At 37.4% G+C, this 18,800-nt stretch overlaps 1 long non-coding RNA gene across 4 annotated transcripts in view; it reads right to left on the reverse strand.

The window, feature by feature from the left end:
• Positions 1-217: 217 nt before the first annotated feature.
• LOC101707767 (uncharacterized) overlaps positions 218-18,800 on the reverse strand; it is a 163,306-nt gene continuing 144,723 nt past the window's right edge. For 3 of the 4 annotated variants that reach the window (XR_015440076.1, XR_015440075.1, XR_001183023.3), the window contains one exon: positions 10,436-17,540. This is a non-coding gene — a long non-coding RNA (uncharacterized LOC101707767). Of the gene's footprint in view, positions 3,976-10,435; positions 17,541-18,800 lie in introns of those variants that run through there. The other variant, XR_002392483.2, reaches the window with a different exon arrangement.

Here is an 18,800-nt window from a genome sequence, read left to right on the forward strand (position 1 = left end):
ACATCGTTTTTGCTTTCTTCTTTTCTTGCCTATCCTTTTTTCTTAAGAGCTGAGGGAAGAAGCTGCTTTCTTTCTTGACTTGTAATCAGTCTCAGAAATGTTGAATCATTGCCTAGGTACATGAACTCAATTCTGAGCAGCTTTAATTTATAGCAGCCTGTATTGCTATAACATAAGCTCTCTAAAAGGGGCCCACAGAAGAACCAGAAACCTGTGGTTCTGTAGAAAGTTTAATAGGAATGGAAAATCTCCACGTTTACACATCTATCCTTGCATATTAATATCATTACATTTAAACGGTGGTTTGATTTCAAACATTGAATTAATTAAAAAGGGAACTTCCAGGTCGAGTAGTAATACCAAACCAAATGCCAACAGCTCCCTCTACTGGTGACTAGAGGAAATCACTTAGTTTGCCAAGGATAGGAAATTTGCTGTTTATTTACACAAGAAGCATTCAACAAATTAAATTAAAAAGAAAACAGGAAGCTTCTTGGTAAACCTGAAAGATGTTCACTTATAGGAATAAAAACGTTAAGAATTATTGAAGTAAAACTTGACAGTCATGTTAATTTTATACAACAAATGAACAATTCCTGCATCTAAAAAAAACATCTAGGCCGCTTCCTTGCCTGGCACCCTTTATTATACAGAGCTGGGGTTAACTTTAAAACACAACTATGGTTGGATTTATGGTTACATTTACTCAAGCCTGCGACAAATGTCAAATTTTCTCTGGAAGTTGACAAACCTTAATGAAAATATCTGATGTTTACATGATGCTTCTTTGTCTCTTGATGAGTTCTAAAACTGAAAAGGCCCAAGATCTATCTTTATTTCATTTCAGTGAGGAAAAATGGATTACTGTTAAGTTGTATACCTTGAAATCAAAGAAACAATTGACTTAAATTCTGGCATTTGATGTCACACAGTTTCATTAAGGTGATACAAGTAAAAAGTGTAAAAAATAAAATATATTTTCTTCCCAAAGTCCTTGCCCCACCTGAAGCAACCCACTTGGTTCATTAGTTTGAAGCTGCACCCCTCAGACCCCACCCCCTGTGACTCTCGGTCACATTTCCATGCAGTCACATTCCCCACACAGATATGGAAAGTGTAATAGCACACTCAGAAGTTTTCAAATCCCACTCATTCCCACAAGTGAGACCTGACAAGGTTGATATGATGGTCTCATGTGAGAGATTTTAAAATTTTGACATAAATGCACCATGAAAGAAAGCTTCCTTCTTTACAAAAGAAGAAGTACAGCTCCGCAAAGACAGCCCCTCACACTGTGGCTTATCTAACTCAGCAATCCGCTCTACCCCCTCCTCCTCACCTCTGCCTGGCCATGTGAACTTTGCAACAAACTTGCCATTTTTAAAAGCTCACCAAATTAGAATAATTTCCTTACTCTTTCCCTTTCCACCTACCATGCCCACCCCCAGACACTTGCACACACATTGTCAAAATGTATGTATCTTTCATCTTTGGGTCTGAGCCATTTCTGTTAAAAGAACCATCCTGCATAATAAACTCGATTTCTTAAGTTAGGAAATCACAGTGATTTCCTAAAGCATCTGTAATTGGTGTCAAAGCTTCAGGGAATCTTTTTATGACAAGTTCTTCCGTCTTTAACAATGTAATTATTGTTGAATTCTAGTACATACTGGCATGTAACCAGTTTAGGGATTTTCCTATTTACTGATTTTCTTAAAACACCAATTTTCCTCCTAAAGTTGAATTTTTGAAAGAGCAAGTCAAAAGCTTGGCTTTGGATTCAAATGCGTCTCCTGGATTCAAACCTCATCTCATCATTCATAAACTGGGTGACCTCAGGCAAGTTGCTTCCACTTGGTAATCCTCAATTTCCTAGCTTATAAAAAGGAAGTAATAATATATCTCTACCTCACTGAGTGACTCACTGAGGTTACAATGAAGAACACAAGAAACAACCAAGGTTGCTACTCCTGCTCAAAGAACAAGAATAAATGTCTTATGTGAGTGAAACAATGTAGCTAGCTGTTTTATTTCTGGAAGGGTGTTATCATAGTCACCCAAGAGAGCTCTCAATATTGATGGCTCTGGTTGGATAACTGAAAAGTTAGCATTATCCGAAACATGGACTCAAATTGGACAGGTGAAGCGGACACTTATCATAGCAGAGTATGGTTTGGTGAGTTAGAACCCCAAATCAGAGCATGAGGTTGTCCTTAACAAGCCAAGCAGAGGTAGCATGCACTAAGGCAGGGGCCAGTGTAGGATTGCCAGTCACTAGGAGGATGGGCTGAAAAATCCACGTTCTGAAGTAGATAAATCTTGTACTAGCCTCACCTCGGTACCTACTAGTTCTTTGATTTTGGACCAGTTCCTCAACCTTCTGAGATTTCTTTTCTTATTCTGTAAAGTGAGGATATTAAGTAATCTGCAGAGTAGGATGAGAATATCTAATCGTGGACTATAGCAAAGTCTGTGGAACCTGTCCCCTGACCTCCTCGGCAACTTCTGCTCCAAGCCTCATCTTGGATTCTTCTGCCATCACCACATAGACCTACCAGGAAGCTTGTCCTGCATTCCTGCCTCCTTCCTTCACTGTATCATCCATATAATACTTGCCCCTTCCTCACATCTTAGCTCAGTCAGCACTTCCTGTGGATCTTCTCTGATTTTGCTGAATAGCCCGAATCCCTTCCAAGTGTTCTTCAACACCATATAGTAGTCCTGCATTGTGGCACCTAAGACAGACTTGATTATATTTGGTTGATTGCCTTCCTTCTAGACTAGGAACCATCAAAGGTAGAGAGTGCCTATTTCATTCTACACGATATCCTTGATGCTTGCAGAGTAGGTGGCTAATAATAATCTGTTAAATAAATACTGAAAATCTCGCATATACTAGGCACGTGCAAAAGGAGATTTATCATTTTAAAGTCTTAATATCAAAAGAATCTTCGAGGTCCTCTAGAGACTATTCCACATCACTTTCCCTTCAAATATGTCTCCAGCAAATTCACACCTTCTTAAGAGAACTGAGCAGAGAATCAGTATCTCAAAATCAATGAGAACCTGGGCCGGGGATTTAGTTCAGTGGTTTCACCGCCTGCTGCGCAAGCGCAAGGACCCAAGTTCGTTCCCCGGTACCAAAAAAAAATCAATGAGAACCTGTGAAAATCTTTGTCCTGTATCCAGTGGCATCCACATTTCCTTTGGCTTTCCTAAATTGCCTCCATTGTATAATTGAAACAGCCTCTCAGCTGCACAAAAAGCTACAAATGTGATGTGAATGACTCTGAACCATTCCTTTCAACAGGAAATTTTATGCAAGACAGGACTGGAAACTATTTCCTTGGGGAAGAGAATCCTGTGGGGCTTTCTGTCCAGGCCTTTGGGTATGGTGAGAGGTGGAGCACGTCGTGGGTGGGAGGTCCCGGAGCTGCATTCTCAGATGGTCTTCACTCCACTGTTTGCTTATTCACTTCACCACTGGTCCCCTTTAAAATTCTGTCACAGGGTAGAAGTGGCGATAATGCCTGGGAAATATTTTAATGCCATAATAAAAGTCATGGGAAGTGTGGCAGCACAAGAAAGAAAGTGTAGTGGCAAAACTGTAGAACATTTAAAATTTTTTTCCACTCATTAAAAACAACCCTTAGAGACTTGAAGGGCAGGAAATGCTGCCACTTTATTGCCTTTTTAGTCAAATGCCTTTATGGGCATATCCCTTTAACCTATATTATTAATATTGATCCCTCAGGGCCTAATGCAATTTCCACCTCCCTGTGCTGCCTGGCCCAGGATGCTCTGACCTTTTTTCCAGTTTCAATTATGCCTCCTTTGCATACTTTCCTCCTTTGCCAATGGTTTCATAGGGTTTTTCTCCTCCTCCTCCTCCTCCTCCTCTTCCTCCTCATTTTTCCTTTTTTCTCCTCGATCAGCCACTTGGAAAGGTTGGGTCACTAGGGATAGGAAACACTCCTTTGAGGAAGGCAACATAAAAAAAAAAAGTCATGATATTAGAAAACATATGGCTTAGGGACCAGTAAGTCATAAGTTAGAATTTCATTTCTCGATGTTAACTTCTAGTGAGAACCTAGGCCTCACTTATGAAAGTGGTGGGAACCTTATCTCACTGCACTATTGCTTGAGCTGAAATAGATGAAAATGTGGTGAACTAGCAGCAGTTTACTTACCATCCCTTCTTCCACCAAGTCACTGGTTAGAAGTTCTAATTGAATTAATGCTAACATGTCTTCCAATACTTTTGTGCTTTTCTTTCTCTGGTATTATTAGGAAACAAACTCCTTTAGAAAATTAAATAATTCAGGAAAATATAAAAGAAGGAAACACAATTAACAGCTTCAGTATTTGAGGAATTATTTTGTACAATGACCATGATGTTTGTTGTATATTCACATCATCACTTTAATTTTGACAATGACCTGGGAGTGAGACATAAATACAGACCTCATTTGATATATAAATAGCAAGGGCAGAGGTATCTAAAGGCACAGGTGAGGGGTAGGCTTGGGCATCAAGGCCAGCAGGTCACTCCACAGCATATCCACCTGCTAGTGGACTTCCCCAAATTACCCATCCAGGCCTCATCTCAGAGGAAAAGAATCTGCACTACTCATATGTTATGGATTCCAACAGATCTGAAGCTATGCATTTTTTAAAATAAAAATTGGGATTATATAATATAAATGGTTTTTCTCCATCAACATTTTGTTTGGAGACTTTCATGGGAGAAAAATTCTTCAGATATATGCTTTTGGTTAGTGATCACATATTGCATTTTCCCTTTCATCAAGACGTTCTTCTCTTGAATTTCAAGAGATTTCCAATTCTTAGTGTATAATTTCACTTCAAGTGAAATTTAACACAAATGAGGATTATGCACATTATAGTTTTCAATCTGCAAATAATTTATCTTAATAAGGAGATAATTACACAATCCTCCAGGTGTACCATTTATAATCAGGGACTATAAGAAAAAAATCATCATCCTACAAGCTATCCCACAATGCAGCACCATTTTTTAATAGTTTGAAAAAACTGTCAGTTAATACAACTCAGGTAATATAGTTCAGTTGATGTAATTCATCCCACTACACCAAAATTCACTACCCAAGTACTGAGAAGGAGCCTTCCTGTGTCATCTCAGCAAGTCTGCTCACTGGCAGGAAAGGCGATGCTGTGTGTCTAGACCTGGAGATGAACCACCTCCTCACTTACTACTGTGTGACTGAGAGTGCCAACAGGGCACTGGGAGGCTTGGTCTCCTTACCATGAGTTGCAGGAGCACAGTGTCCTCTATTGTCCCATAGGAGGGAGGGAATTGAATGCTACAACACGCTACACACACTCTTTTCTCTGGCATTGAATTCCATTTGGAACTTAAAATTGCTTCAGTGTTTTAAATCATCCTTACTTTTATTATCATTACCCTGTATTATTGACTGTGCTGGACTAAACATTCATGCATTTATCCAGAATTAAAAATCACAGAAAATTACTGGGTTCAACCCTTTTAAATGCACAGAAATAGCTGCTCAGTTCACAGAGGCTCCAGCTGTTCTCAGACAACCTTAACAGTCTGTTTGCCCCTTGGAAAGGAAAAAAATGTATAAAGAATGAGAATCAATTGATTTTTAATAAGTCATTTCTAAAGATGCTTGATTTTCCCCCCAGCACTGAATTCTATTTCAGACTTAAAATCACTTCTGTATATTTAATCATCCTTACTTTTCCTTTTCTTGGCTCTACAACACAAAGCCTCCTCCTTCTTGGGCAGAACGTCCTCAGTCAGCTCTGAAACGAACACTCAGGGCCTCATCCGGGCTCGGCCAGTGCAGGTTCTTTGGGACGACAGAGCAGACAGCCATACCTAGTGGCCAGTTGGCCACTATTTGGCTCTGCGTGGTGACCTGCTTCTCCAGCCCTCTGTCCCTATTTGGGACTCCCTGCATTCTCTAACACCTTGCCACAGCTCACTGTGTAAATGACCACACTGCACACAATCTTGAGAAGGGCAGGCCTTTCCATATAAGTGGGTTTCTACCTCTCCTCTTAAAAAAAAAAACTGATTGGGCAATCATTCCATAACTGTTATTTTAGCTCTAGTTTCTGTTCTCCATTTTTCTCTGAAAGTTTTCTTGTCCCATAATGTTTGTTTTCTCAGGGATTCGTTGGGACTATATTCCTCAAGCAGTTGAAAGTTTTCTCAGTGTTATCAAAATGTAAATCTGAGGCAATATGATGTTTTGGGGGCTTGATTGTTTCCTTTATTGAACTTTCCTTTGTGTTTTATTTCAGTAGAGTTTGAGTCATGGTGGATATGGTTCTACCAAGCACATATTTCCAGATGATAAACTGATTAAAAAAAAGTCTTACTTCCTTTTTTTCCATCTTTTGTTCTTAAATATCTCATGTTTCTTTTTAACAGGCTCTTTGAAAAATGAGTCTGGCTTTCTAGAGTCCTAACTCTTAGAAGCATCTCCCTTCCCTGTAACAGAACGAGACTGCAGTCCTATTTTCTAGGCCGAGTATGGAATCCTAGAAGTAATATTTTTCTTGTACTTTATGCTACATATGTGGTAGTATGATTCTTGCATCAAGAATTAAATAATAATTATGGCTCACTTCAGTAATATAAATATTTACATAAAATTAAAAGTAAAACAAAAATAATATGAAGAAAATCTTGTTAGGGTTGACTTTCCATTTGGCCCTTTCAAGAGAATTTCAAATCTGTGGTTACCTGCACTCCAACTTTGAGATGATGCCATGATTCAACCTCCTGTTATGTTTAAAAGAGGAGAAAAAAGAAACTCTCAAGGAAATTTTATTTGGAAAGTAGATTTCAATATACTATGCTAGCTCCCTCTCATTCCTGGCTTTCAAAAGATTCTCCAGACCACTGTCATACTTCAGCAACAGCAGCAAGACATTCTTGTGTTAAGAGTAAGAAAAAGGTAAGAGCTTTACCAGCTCTAATCTGCACTAAAGAATTAACCCTGAGAAAGACGGCTAAGGTCTTAGGATTGGGGCTACAACACTCATAAAATGGGAGAGTGGCAGGACCAGCCTCCCAGGGAGTTTGCATGAACTGAGTTAGATGTGTGGATCTCCTGGGCTTCCACACCTGCTGGCCTTTCCCACTCCAGGTGTGACAGTGCCTCTGACCCCTGCCACTTGGGCTGTTTGTGTTAGGGCTCCTTGTGCTGAGCAACAGAGAAGGGGAACCAAAAAATGGAAGGAAAATAAACCAGCACTTACTGTTTCTTCCCCTCTGGTGAAGATAAATAAAAGTAAAAATTGAAGGTACTGTATATTAGCGCTTCTTGGTCATTCTCTTGATTAGCTACAATGTAGGCAAAGGATCTAAAAGGCACTCACAAAGAATTAATCATACTTCCTTGAGCAGTTGTTTCAAAAGATTTAGTGATCACTATTAACCCATATGATGTTTTTCTTCCTATCTTAGTTTAACAGAGTATCTGGCAAATTGTGTGCATTCAATAAATAGTTTCTGAATAAATACATATTTTAAATATCTCAAGCAATCAGTCTTTTAAAAATATACCACAGTTCATTTAAAATTAGTAATTAAGGTTTTATAATGTGCAAACACTGGAATATACTATTCAATAAAATACTGCTCATAGGCGAGTGGCTTTAGGGAAGAACCTACCTACAGATACCAGTGTGCTGTAGCTGACTCAGGTGTGTTCCTGAAAGTGTCTTGTTAAATTCTCAGACTCTTTGTGGGCTGTTATATAATAGCCATTATTAAACAAAAATATTAAATTAAATTTAAGCTTAAAATGAAATATAGTACTCAAACATCATTATTTTACATATATTGTACCATCATCTATGTCTGTGAGGTTGTTTATGTCTCTTTTACCTGTGTAATGTATGAGCATGTGCACTGTGTATCTTTTCCCAAGTCTGTGTGTTCCCACTGGCAGCTTAAAATCTGTCACGTGGTTATTTGCACACACAAAATCAGCATATGCTTCCCTGAAGAGCTCCTTGTTAAGCCAGAATACCTCCACCTCTATCTCAATAGATTGAAATGCTACTTTACAGAGCATTATTTAGCCTACTTAGCCATGGGTCAAAATATTTTCAGAAAATCAAGAAAGATTTCCAGAAAAATCCAATAAACAAAACTTGAATTGACATACACTGTGCCTGTACCTTGTACAGGAATCTGTGCAGGTGAAGCTCTGTCTGCACAGCCAGCTAGAACTTCCTCTCAGTTTCTCTCTAGTGCCTGTTGCCAAGCACTGCTCTCCACATGTCTCCTGTATTGACTATATCGTTACATAGTTAGGCATACAACACTTACACCTGTACTGAACACATGTCGACTTCTTTCCCTTGTCTTTTCCCCCGAAACATACATTATAACAATTTACATAGCATTTAGATGCATGCTATTAGGTATTATAAGTAATCTAGTGATGACTTAAGTATATCAGAGGACAGCCAGGTGTGGAATCCCGGCACTTGGGAGGCTAAGGCTGAAGGATTGCTGTTAGTTCAAGGCCAGCCTGAAGTTCTCACTGAGACCCTGTCTCCAGAAAAGAAACAAAGAAAGAAGATTGTGTAGGTAATATATAAATGCTACATCATTTTACATAAGGGACCTGTATTTAGACCAGGTCTAAATACTCAAATCTGTATTTTTGGATTTAGTATTCACAGGAAGTCTTGGAACAAATTCCCCATGAACAATGAGCAATAACTGTACATTCAAAAATTGCTTTTAGAATCATACCACAGTGATACATGTGCACCCATGTTCATAGCAGCACAGTTTGTGATAGCTAAAACTTGGAAACAGCCCAAATGCCCATCAACTGGAGACTCGATAAAGAAAATGTGTTTTTTTTTATAAAATGGAGTACTACCCAGCCATAAAAAATGAGAAATTGGAGACATTTATAGCTAAATGGATGCACATTGAGGCGATACTCTTAAGTGAAATAAATAGGACACCCATGTATAAATACTGAATAGTTTCTCTGGTGTGAGAAACTGAAAGTGTAAATGGGAACTAAAATGTATGATAGGTAATGTGAAATAGGAAGAAAAGGGGCAAAGGGGAAGGAGGTGGGAGGGGTAGGGGAAAGGAAAGAAGGGAATGGAATTAATATGACAAAATGGAAAAATAGGAACAAAATTTTTGTAAATAAGGAGGAATGGAGGGGTTGAAGGGAGGGCTGGGCAAGGGTGAAAAATAAGAACCAAGAGAGAGATTATGTAAAGGTGCAAATTTCTAACGATGAATGTCATTATATGGTATACCTAAAATGTATCAATGATTAGAATGAATAATCAATAATGCAAAATTGGAAGAAAAGTTCCAAAGGGGTAGGGGTAGTGGGAGGGGCAGGGGAAAGGAAAGAAGGAAAAGGAAAAATGATGAGAAATAGAAAAAATGAAAATAAAGTCTTTGTAAATAGGGAAGGGTGGAGGGCATGAAGGGAGGGCTAGGAATGGGGAAAAAATAAGAACCAAGATGCATCATGTAAAGGTACAATTCCCAATGAGAAATGTAATTGTGTTGTATACCTACAATGTACCAATAAAAGAATTTTTAAAAATTGCTTTTATATTTTTCATAGTTGTTTGCTCATTACAAATGAAAAAGCAGAACCTTAGAAAACACAGCAAGCAGGACCGAAGTTTCCAGATTCTGATTTGATCACCCCATCTATGGCACACCCTGATTGGTAGCAGAATCATCTTGAGAAAGAAAATCCTTCCTGGTGTCCTGACAAACATCATAGGATCAGAAAGAGAGGGAAAGACAGTGACCGCCTGGGAGGAAAGTAAAGAATCCAGTCTGGATGAGAGTAGAATTTCTAAATAAGAGTAGTGGGAAAAGTGACTGGAAAGAGAGACGGGAGTCCAGCTAATAATCAGAAATCCAATATTGAACTTGCTGCTAAGCTGAGGCAGGTTAGGGAAGAAAGGTGAAGAAGAAAAGGATTTAGATCTTGTTCTCTAAACGTTTGTTTTAAAAACAGGCTTGCATTATATGCTTGACTGGCAATATCTGGTAATTTTACTTACTTTGCTTTATGCATTGGATAAAAAACGTGATGTTTTAGATTTATTAGAAATGTATAAAAGATCATTTCTCAAATGCTGCTATGTCAGTCATCAGGAACATAAAAAATCTGTCCATGGTTTACTTCAGAAAATATTAACAATACACATAAATTGTGCCATAAAAGTTGAAAACATGGTGGCAAAAATGCAATATTTCCATGCTAGTTTATAAAAATTTAGTATCTGTAATATTATTTTGGGTAAAATAACATATGTGCACACTTGAAACAATTGCAAGGCCTCCCAGATTCCTTTACTAGTGCATACAGACAGTGGATTAAGTTCAGAAATTTCAACAGACTCGTAGTCGATTTTAAAATTTTAATATAAATGAAATATTCGGTTTCGTCCTTAACTTCCCAGAGTTGTTATTATACTACAGCCCAGTGTTCTTTCCACATTTGTACATGAGCTAACAAGTCATGATCTCCCTGAAGGTAAGTTGACAAGCACGCAGCGACAATATAGATGCCAGATAAGCTCAAGACATCCATTTTATAAAAATAAAGTTGTCCTCTTGAGAGATTCAAGAACACTTAGCTACTTACTTATACTTTTACAAGCCCTTGTTAAAGGAGAAGCTGTATCTAAAAGAAAAAGAAGTTTGACAAGAGAGGGAAAAATAAGTATCTTGAAAAACAAAGTGAAATATAAAATGTAAAGGATAATTAAAGAATACATTTCCTGAGACTAATAAAAAATGAGCTGTAAGATGTCAGGAGTTCATTATAAGTAAGTATAGACTTGTAAGTACAATGTCCCATTTTTGTTCCATTATTGTAATCAAAATTTTAGTTTCCATTCAAGGAGGAAAAGCTGAAAATGACTCAAGGGTGGCTTTATGAAAATATCACAGATTTCAAACAAAAGGAAAAACTCAAGAGGACCAAAAAGTTCATATTACTGATATAATTTTCATGGATTCGGCCTTTTAGTAATAAAACTACCTTGTGTTAGGGTACAAAATTGTAATATATAATAGTTTTTTGTCATACCCTTGTTTTCTGAAATAAAACCCCAAATCTCACCCAATTTCCAGGAACATGCAAAAGTACCTTAAAGAAGAATTTATTGATGGAGGATTTTATTGACTTATTTTATATTTTAAAAGAGGTTTTTAGATGAGATGCAACATGATCAGTCAGTGGCCATATTCAGAATGACAGAGTGGAGCAGAGAGAATAGAAACCAGCAGATCTTCCAGAAAGGTCTGATTGTGCTCCTGTGTCCTAATTTTTTGTGCAAATAAAATTTTGCTGAGGGTCAGCACCCAAATGCAGCTCAGACCTGCGTCAGCATGATGTGTGCATTTCATTCATCACTGCACCACTGTCCTTGTACAAGAGCCCAGCTGGGACACAACTAGACAGAAATGCAGAGTGATGGACTAAAATATGCTCTCCACTGCTCACCACCACTGAGACACTATAGGATAGTTAGCCTCAGCACATTTCTCTTTTCTGAAAGATGTTGATAATAGTATCTGCTTAGAGTGTGGGTAAGAGGAGCTGTGGTGACGATGAGGATACAGTGCTTAGGCACAGGGTGACCACAGGGTGATTCAGCATTTAACTGACATTATTGGACAAAGACAGTATGCGATGAACAATCTGACCTAACCACAAAAGGGATGTGTATAAGTAACTGCAGAAATTAAGGTCATCTGAAACTGGGCTTGATAGTTTGTGTGTGTGTGTGTGTGTGTGTTTAACAGACACAAGCATCCTCCCACTCCACAAGTACCCACCCCTCTGTGCTCCTGTCAAAACCAGGAATGGTCATGGAATTTTCCTTCTTCTAATATTCCATGACTCAGATCCTGGTCATTCCCCTCCTCTCTGAAAGAAACATCTTTTATGGTAAAGCCATTCAGCAGCTAGCACTCTTCTTTTCTCTCATGAAGGTCCCCATTTGGGCTCTGACCCTGCATGGGGCCTCAGGGAAGAGAAGTGCGGAGACACCCTGGGTACGGGGTCAGCCTGAAGAACAGATAACAAAGCAGCGCTGGAGCAAGAAGGCTCTGGTCCTGGAAACTGAAGGTCAACAACAGACATACCTTGGAGGGCATTATTGAGTAGTTTCTCCAACAGTAGAGGAAAATAGGATGAATCTAAAGCCCTCCTGAAGAGAAGGTGGCTATTTCTCTACTCTACCTCACTTCCACCTGAGACTATCTAGACAAATTAAAGCATTCTTTTGACTCCAGTCAATTTGGTTGGATCAGGGCTTAAAAAAAAAAAAAAACAATACCCTTGCCTCTAGTGCCTGATCCAGTGGAGCTTCACAAGAAGGTGGATGAAATGTGAAATATTTAGATTCCTAGGGCAGCTGTGGTTTAGGTATTTACCTGCCTATTGTCCGAGCCTCCTACCAAGATCAAAGTTTCACTGCTTATACTTCATAATTGAGTTATTGTGAGAAACAAAATCAAAAACTTTTGTTCAACAAAAGCTTCAGTATAGCAGTAAAGCCTTCATTACAAAACTGTTCATCTGTGGTATTTTCCTAATTTTTACCTCTTATTCACAACTGGCAAATTTGTTGACATGTATGTTGAGGATACCAAAAAAGTGGTTTGCTTGTGTTTTTTATAAAAGTGTCTCTCACATTTTCATAGTTCCTAGACTTTTACATTATTTCTAAGTAAAAAAATAGTCACAATTACTTATAACTCTACTCTGTGCCTGTTACTATATAGATATTACTTTGTAATATTTTGCACATTATTTTCCTCATTCTACAAATGAAAAATCTGAGGATCAGAGTTTAAGTGACTTGCCCAAGGTCATTTATGTTGTAAGTTACAGAATCAGGACTTTAACCCATGTCCCTTGGATTCTAAAGTACATATTATTCTAAGAAGTATTCATTTTGTCTCTATTTGCTCCTACAATGCATATTTAGCACTTACTAGAAGCAAGGCATTGTGTTTGGTGCTATAAAAGTCATTTGAATGTTATTTTTTGGACATGAACTTACTAAATCTTTCATTCCTGATTGTAGTAATAACATTGCCTCATATTTCCATTCCTGATTTCACATTTCTATAGAGAAATTCTTTAAATGGCTGCAAGATGCAAGAATTTTATTGAAATGCAAAAATGATGTGAGCTTTGAACAGTTCACATTGAAGGACAAACATTAACTTATTTCTATGTTGTTGCAGACTCTAGTTATTTAACCATAATCTCCTAAAAATAAATCTATAGTAACTGATGGGTATTTTTATAGAACTTTACTTAAATTCTCTAATACTCCTTTTCACTTATTTATTACTTTACTTTAACAAATGAAATACAATTTTGGAGCAGTTTATGTAGTATTCAAAAACTTGAAATGTGCTCCCAGAAATTCAGCTTTGGGTTTAATTTAAAATTTTCATTTACTATATTTATATGTCTAGGCCCATGCCCCATCTCCACCTCCCACGGGTTCCTATATTCACTGCCAATTTTTAGGAGTAAATATATGATGTAATTTTTCTGCTAACAAGCTGCTGTGACTGCCAGCAGTAGAAATAAATAAGAGTTGAACACAAAGAAATGACAGTGCAGACGGTTGAAGAAGTCTACTAATTCCTGTTGGGTGAAAACTAATGAAAGAAAAAACATGTTTGCAACCAAATCACACCTTTTGGGTTGCCTTCTCCAAGCATTTTTGAAGCAAAATAACTTCATTCAAAAAGCAGATATGAATTTTAGGCAATTTTACTTTACCTAATGAACTCTGAAGGTATAAAAAATGAAAATCACTACCAGTATCTGCGCTGGGTTATCTGAGCATAAGGTACTCAGCCAGACAAAAGGGCAGTTCTTCACCAGCAGCCTTCATCTTGTCTAACTGCCTTTGTTCCTCTAAGTTCAACTATTATTTCTACACAAGAAGAAAGCTATAGCTTTTTCATCTCTGTGACCAAGAAAGTCCTGCCCTGTACTTGATGTTCAAAAATGCTTAATCGATTGAACAGACGATAATTTTGTTGCAATGAAGATCAACCCCACCTATGCCAAGCTCCATATGAAGCTCAACTTGGAATTTAACAGTCACATCTTCCATTCCAGGCTACGACTCTGAAGGCTGGAGGGTTCCATTGATTCATCCCATCAATGCATGCAATTGCTAAAAATTTATTTACACTACTAGCCCTCCACCATCATTAGCTATTTCTTCTCAGGAAAGGGGCCATAATTCTAGATCTCTACTTCTCATAAATGTGAGATTGATGAATATGTAATATATTTACAGCAGTAGTATTTATGAGAGTCAAAATGATAAACTACAATGGGAAAATGGCCTAGTCAATGCTAGGAGTACCTAATGGAATGTTATGAAGTCAATGTGAATCATTTTTCAATTAATTTGTCATTTTGTGTAAAATAAACATTTCACTGAAGGACAATATCCAAAACATAAAAATATACAAGTTATCAGTCTACACTTCAGTGAGTTGTGAGAGAATTACATCCTATATTCACCACCCAATTTAAGAAATGTTATTCCCCTTATTCATCACCATGCTCTCCCTCAAATACTAAGAACTCTTTTCTCTTCAAGGGCATTCATTCTCTTAACTATGGAGAAACAGCTATTATCATGCAAGTGAGAAAGGGTGAAACAAATCTTATGTGCAGTATTTTCTGAATATTGTTACCTAACTATGTGCAGGGAAAATGTTGGAAGGAAACAACTAACATGTTAGTAATAGTTATATTTTAGCAATCAGATTAAGGCAGACTTTTACTTTCTTCTTCTTCGAAAAATATAAATTGCAGTAATAAATAATTGTCGGGACAATGTTATTTCAAAAGTATAATCCATTACAACTAATTGTAAATGCAATTTTTCATATTTTTCAGGAGCAGACATTGTTTTTCTAGTCCTAAAATGACATTTAAAACAACATATCTCCTATAAGAACATGGACAATTACGACATTCTTTTGATTATCCCACTGACACCAATAAGAACCCTAAAACCTGCCACAAAAACTCTATGTGGCATAAAGTTAGCCATCATGACTTCTATACTGTGGCTAGTAAAAGTCTTATAAGGTTCTTGCTGTGCTAGTTTTGTCACATTCTGGAGAATTCTTCCCACCCTCAATGGCTCTGTTTGAAAAAGAAAGGCTAGAAAATAATGCTGGATGTTATAAAGTCAAATTAGCAGAAATCGTACTGACAAAGCAGCAAACTGTTCTAGAAACAGATCTAGAGTTCTGGAAATTGGTTGAGGTCCAGGGGAATGCAGATGATATTTCTGCATTTTGATTAAAATCAACAAAAAAAAAGTGTATCTGTTTGCCTTTGTTTTTACAGAAGTCAGATAATATATCGATGTGGGAGTAGAGATGTGATGAAAGATTTAGCTCTTAACTAAGCCTTAAATATACAGTCAAGATTAGGCAGATTCTTTTTCACTCTGCCCTTCCCCCTAATATTTCTTTCTTCTACTGAGTATTTATTTTGAAAACAGATAAGAATTTACTATGCAACAGGGATGTGTGAGACCTAAAGGCAATGAAATAAAACTAAATAGAAAACAAATGGAAAGAAATTCAACAAAGTAATTCACAGTATGATTTATCTAGGAGAAGAAAAGGTGAAGCAGTTAACTTTCTAAGAAGATACTGGAGAAAGGAAGAAATAGTTGAATCAGTGAACTGATGGTAAAAGACTAGTCCTCCATCCAACCAAAAATCCCTGGTTCTTCCCTGTGCCTTAGAGAATTGCCCTGAGTTACCCAGATTGCTAAGAAATCACAAATTTCCAGTTGGAGGAAGAGAATAGAAGTTGTTAAGAAAACATCATGGCTCAAACTTCCTAAGTACTGGAGAAGTTTGCAAATTTTGGACCTCAAATTGTTTTAATGTCTGAAAAGATAATATTTTCCCTGGAGAGAAGAAACCCAGGACAGTGGAATCTTTTAAAAAAAATCAGTGCTCTAATAACCAGACTGTAAAATTTAGGAGCCAGCCATGACCGAAAGTGGTAATTTTTCAAGTCCTGACACTTATTCAATGCTTCTAATATGGCTATGTAAAAGTATTTCATGTACATACTATTAATATTTAGGTGCCAGGTGGCTGCTATGTATAGTGTTTTATTATTTATGAGTCTGTTTTTTCTGGTTCACAGGGAGATGAGTGGCTGCCATTGACCCCAAAAAGATTCTTTTAACATAGCCTGTTAATTTCTTCAGAGAAAGAATAACATGATAGCTTGGTGATAGTGTAAAATATACTATAGCAGGAGTCAAGAGAATCATGCTGCAGTTGCACATCTCTGACCAGTGAGGACTGTGAGGCTGTGCATGCTGTCTTCTGGGAGAATCAATTTTGTCCTCTGTCACAAGGGAATGTTAACCTTTGCTGAAGGACCACGTTGCCTCAAAAATAGAAAAGGGTTCAAATCAGTTTCCTACCTCCCTCTATGAGTCTCAATTTCATCATCCAGCAACAAAACAACAGTACAGTGGGTTAAGAGTAGAATGTCAAATAATTTCATTTCATGTGATTGATAGGAATCACCTAGTGTGTCATGAAAGTGATTTGAAACAAATATGGGATTACCGTGAAAATACTAGGTAGTCTTCACGTCTGCCTTGGTTAAAGGAGAAAGAGTAACTGCACTTATACTGCCTATTTCTCAGCCCTCCAAGGTACAAAAGTCTCTGGTTTGCCCTGGGCTTTTGTGTTTATGAACTACCACGGGCAGAATTGAGGGAGCCTAATTAAGACCTTGGTTGCCAACACTTTAACAATAAAATTTGGATACAGCTTGGCAGTTTCCCTGGTCAGTTAGGGACCTTTGCTCACAGACACTGCATAGAAGCCTGCCTTGCCAACTTTCAGCAGCCAAGCTTTAAGTAAAAAGCTGGTATTTGAATATTTGCCATTAAAAACAGCTCTGTGGGGTTTTATTACCTTATGTATTCCTAAAGGAATCATGATAAAATCTCAGCTTATCTTATTTCTTTAAACCATTCCACACATCTTATTTCACTCCTCTGAATTTCATAGGGGAGAACCGGGAATAATATGCTTAGAAGAAATGAGATGTAGTCAATAATTCAATTGTTAATAAATACAACCAAGAAAGCAGCTTCAGAAATTAAACACATCATCATGCACGATTACTTTTCATGGCATTTTTATATTGTGAAAGTAACATTATGATATGAATTTAGATTTGTTTTCTAACTGCCAGGCATAGGGCATTCTTACCAGTAAAGATAGATTTTTTTAAAATTAAAGATCTGAAATCTCATTGATTATAGAAACATTCACTCATGTCACATTCATGCCTCATTCAGGCCATGGATCTCTTATGTGTCAACGATGCCTGTTCCGTCATCAACTTCACTACCAGATTCGGCTGGATTGAGGAGCCTCAGTAATGGATATTGATAGTTTCCTGATGGAAAGAAAAGAGAAATGGTGAAGCAAGTACTAATCTGAAAGCTTCTGCACTAAACTACTGACATGTCACCTCTTCCGTGACCATCCCGGAACTCAAAAGAATGGGGATACATCACCTACTACAGGATGGGACACAGGGAGAGAAAGCTGAATATTTGGTGAATACTAACGTGATCTTCTTTGTCACGGAATCTTCTCTCACCAGTCATATAATTTAATAGCATTTCACATAGTTACGTTAGCCATAAATATGATGCTAAATGAAATAAACTTTTTTACTTTCACCAGTGAAAGTAAAAATGTGATAAAAAGTTAGTGTGCTTGTAAGTATTAATTGCTTAAGTCTGTTTGGAAATAAAGATCATATGAGTTCAAGGTCCTAGGATTTAGAAACAACTCCAGATTCTTTTCTTATTCCCCAAAGGAAAACCAGTAATAAATAGGATACCAGACATTTTTGCAATCTCTCTGAGATCAGAGAGGCTAACAAAGGAAAAGTTCTCAAAGGCAAAATACTTTACACTTTTTTACAGTGGAGACTCTGGTAGACACACATGAGTATTCATGACCACCTTGAGTTGTGACCCTGGAAGATGGCACAGAGCCTACAAGGTTGGGCAAGTTACATTCTTATAAGGAAGATCTTTCTGGAACACCCAAGGATAACAGAGAGGTGGTTATCTTTTGATGAAATGAGATTTTCATTCTGCGTTTTACTTGTTCAGTTATCTTTCTTAAGCGTACATAGGATACTTCTGATCCAGTTGCCTTGGTCTGTTTTATCTCTAAGAATCACCATTTATAAACTGAATTTGCCTTGTCCTTCTACTGCATTTAGGCTGATGAAATTGTTTCATTTTAGGTTTCTGAAACTATTTGCAGACCTTTGCCTTCATGTGTTTGAAATAAATGTAAGGCATTAATTTTATTCAGACAACACTGTGCCCAAATCCCTTGGGAAAATGCACCTCAGTGTGCAATTCATCATTATGGCCTGTCCACTAGTCTGTTACTCCCAGAGAGTAAATTAGAAACTTTGAAAGGTGCATTAAGCTGTTCAAGGCTACTAGGTACCATTGAGGGTTGTGGGGCAATAATTTACTTGATGGTACTTTGGTGACCTCAAAAGTTTATGTTGTTTTGGAAGTTCTTAATTTTCTTCCCCAAGATAATTTATGTACTAGGAGGTGGAGTATATTTATAAATATGTTTTTAGAGGCAACAGCCATTAAATAGAGTAAATAAGATAAAATTA

The sequence above is a fragment of the Heterocephalus glaber genome, unplaced genomic scaffold, assembly GCF_053883595.1.
Source record: "Heterocephalus glaber isolate CG9 unplaced genomic scaffold, H.glaber_assembly_v1.0 deba00001481, whole genome shotgun sequence".
Lineage (NCBI taxonomy): Eukaryota > Metazoa > Chordata > Mammalia > Rodentia > Bathyergidae > Heterocephalus > Heterocephalus glaber.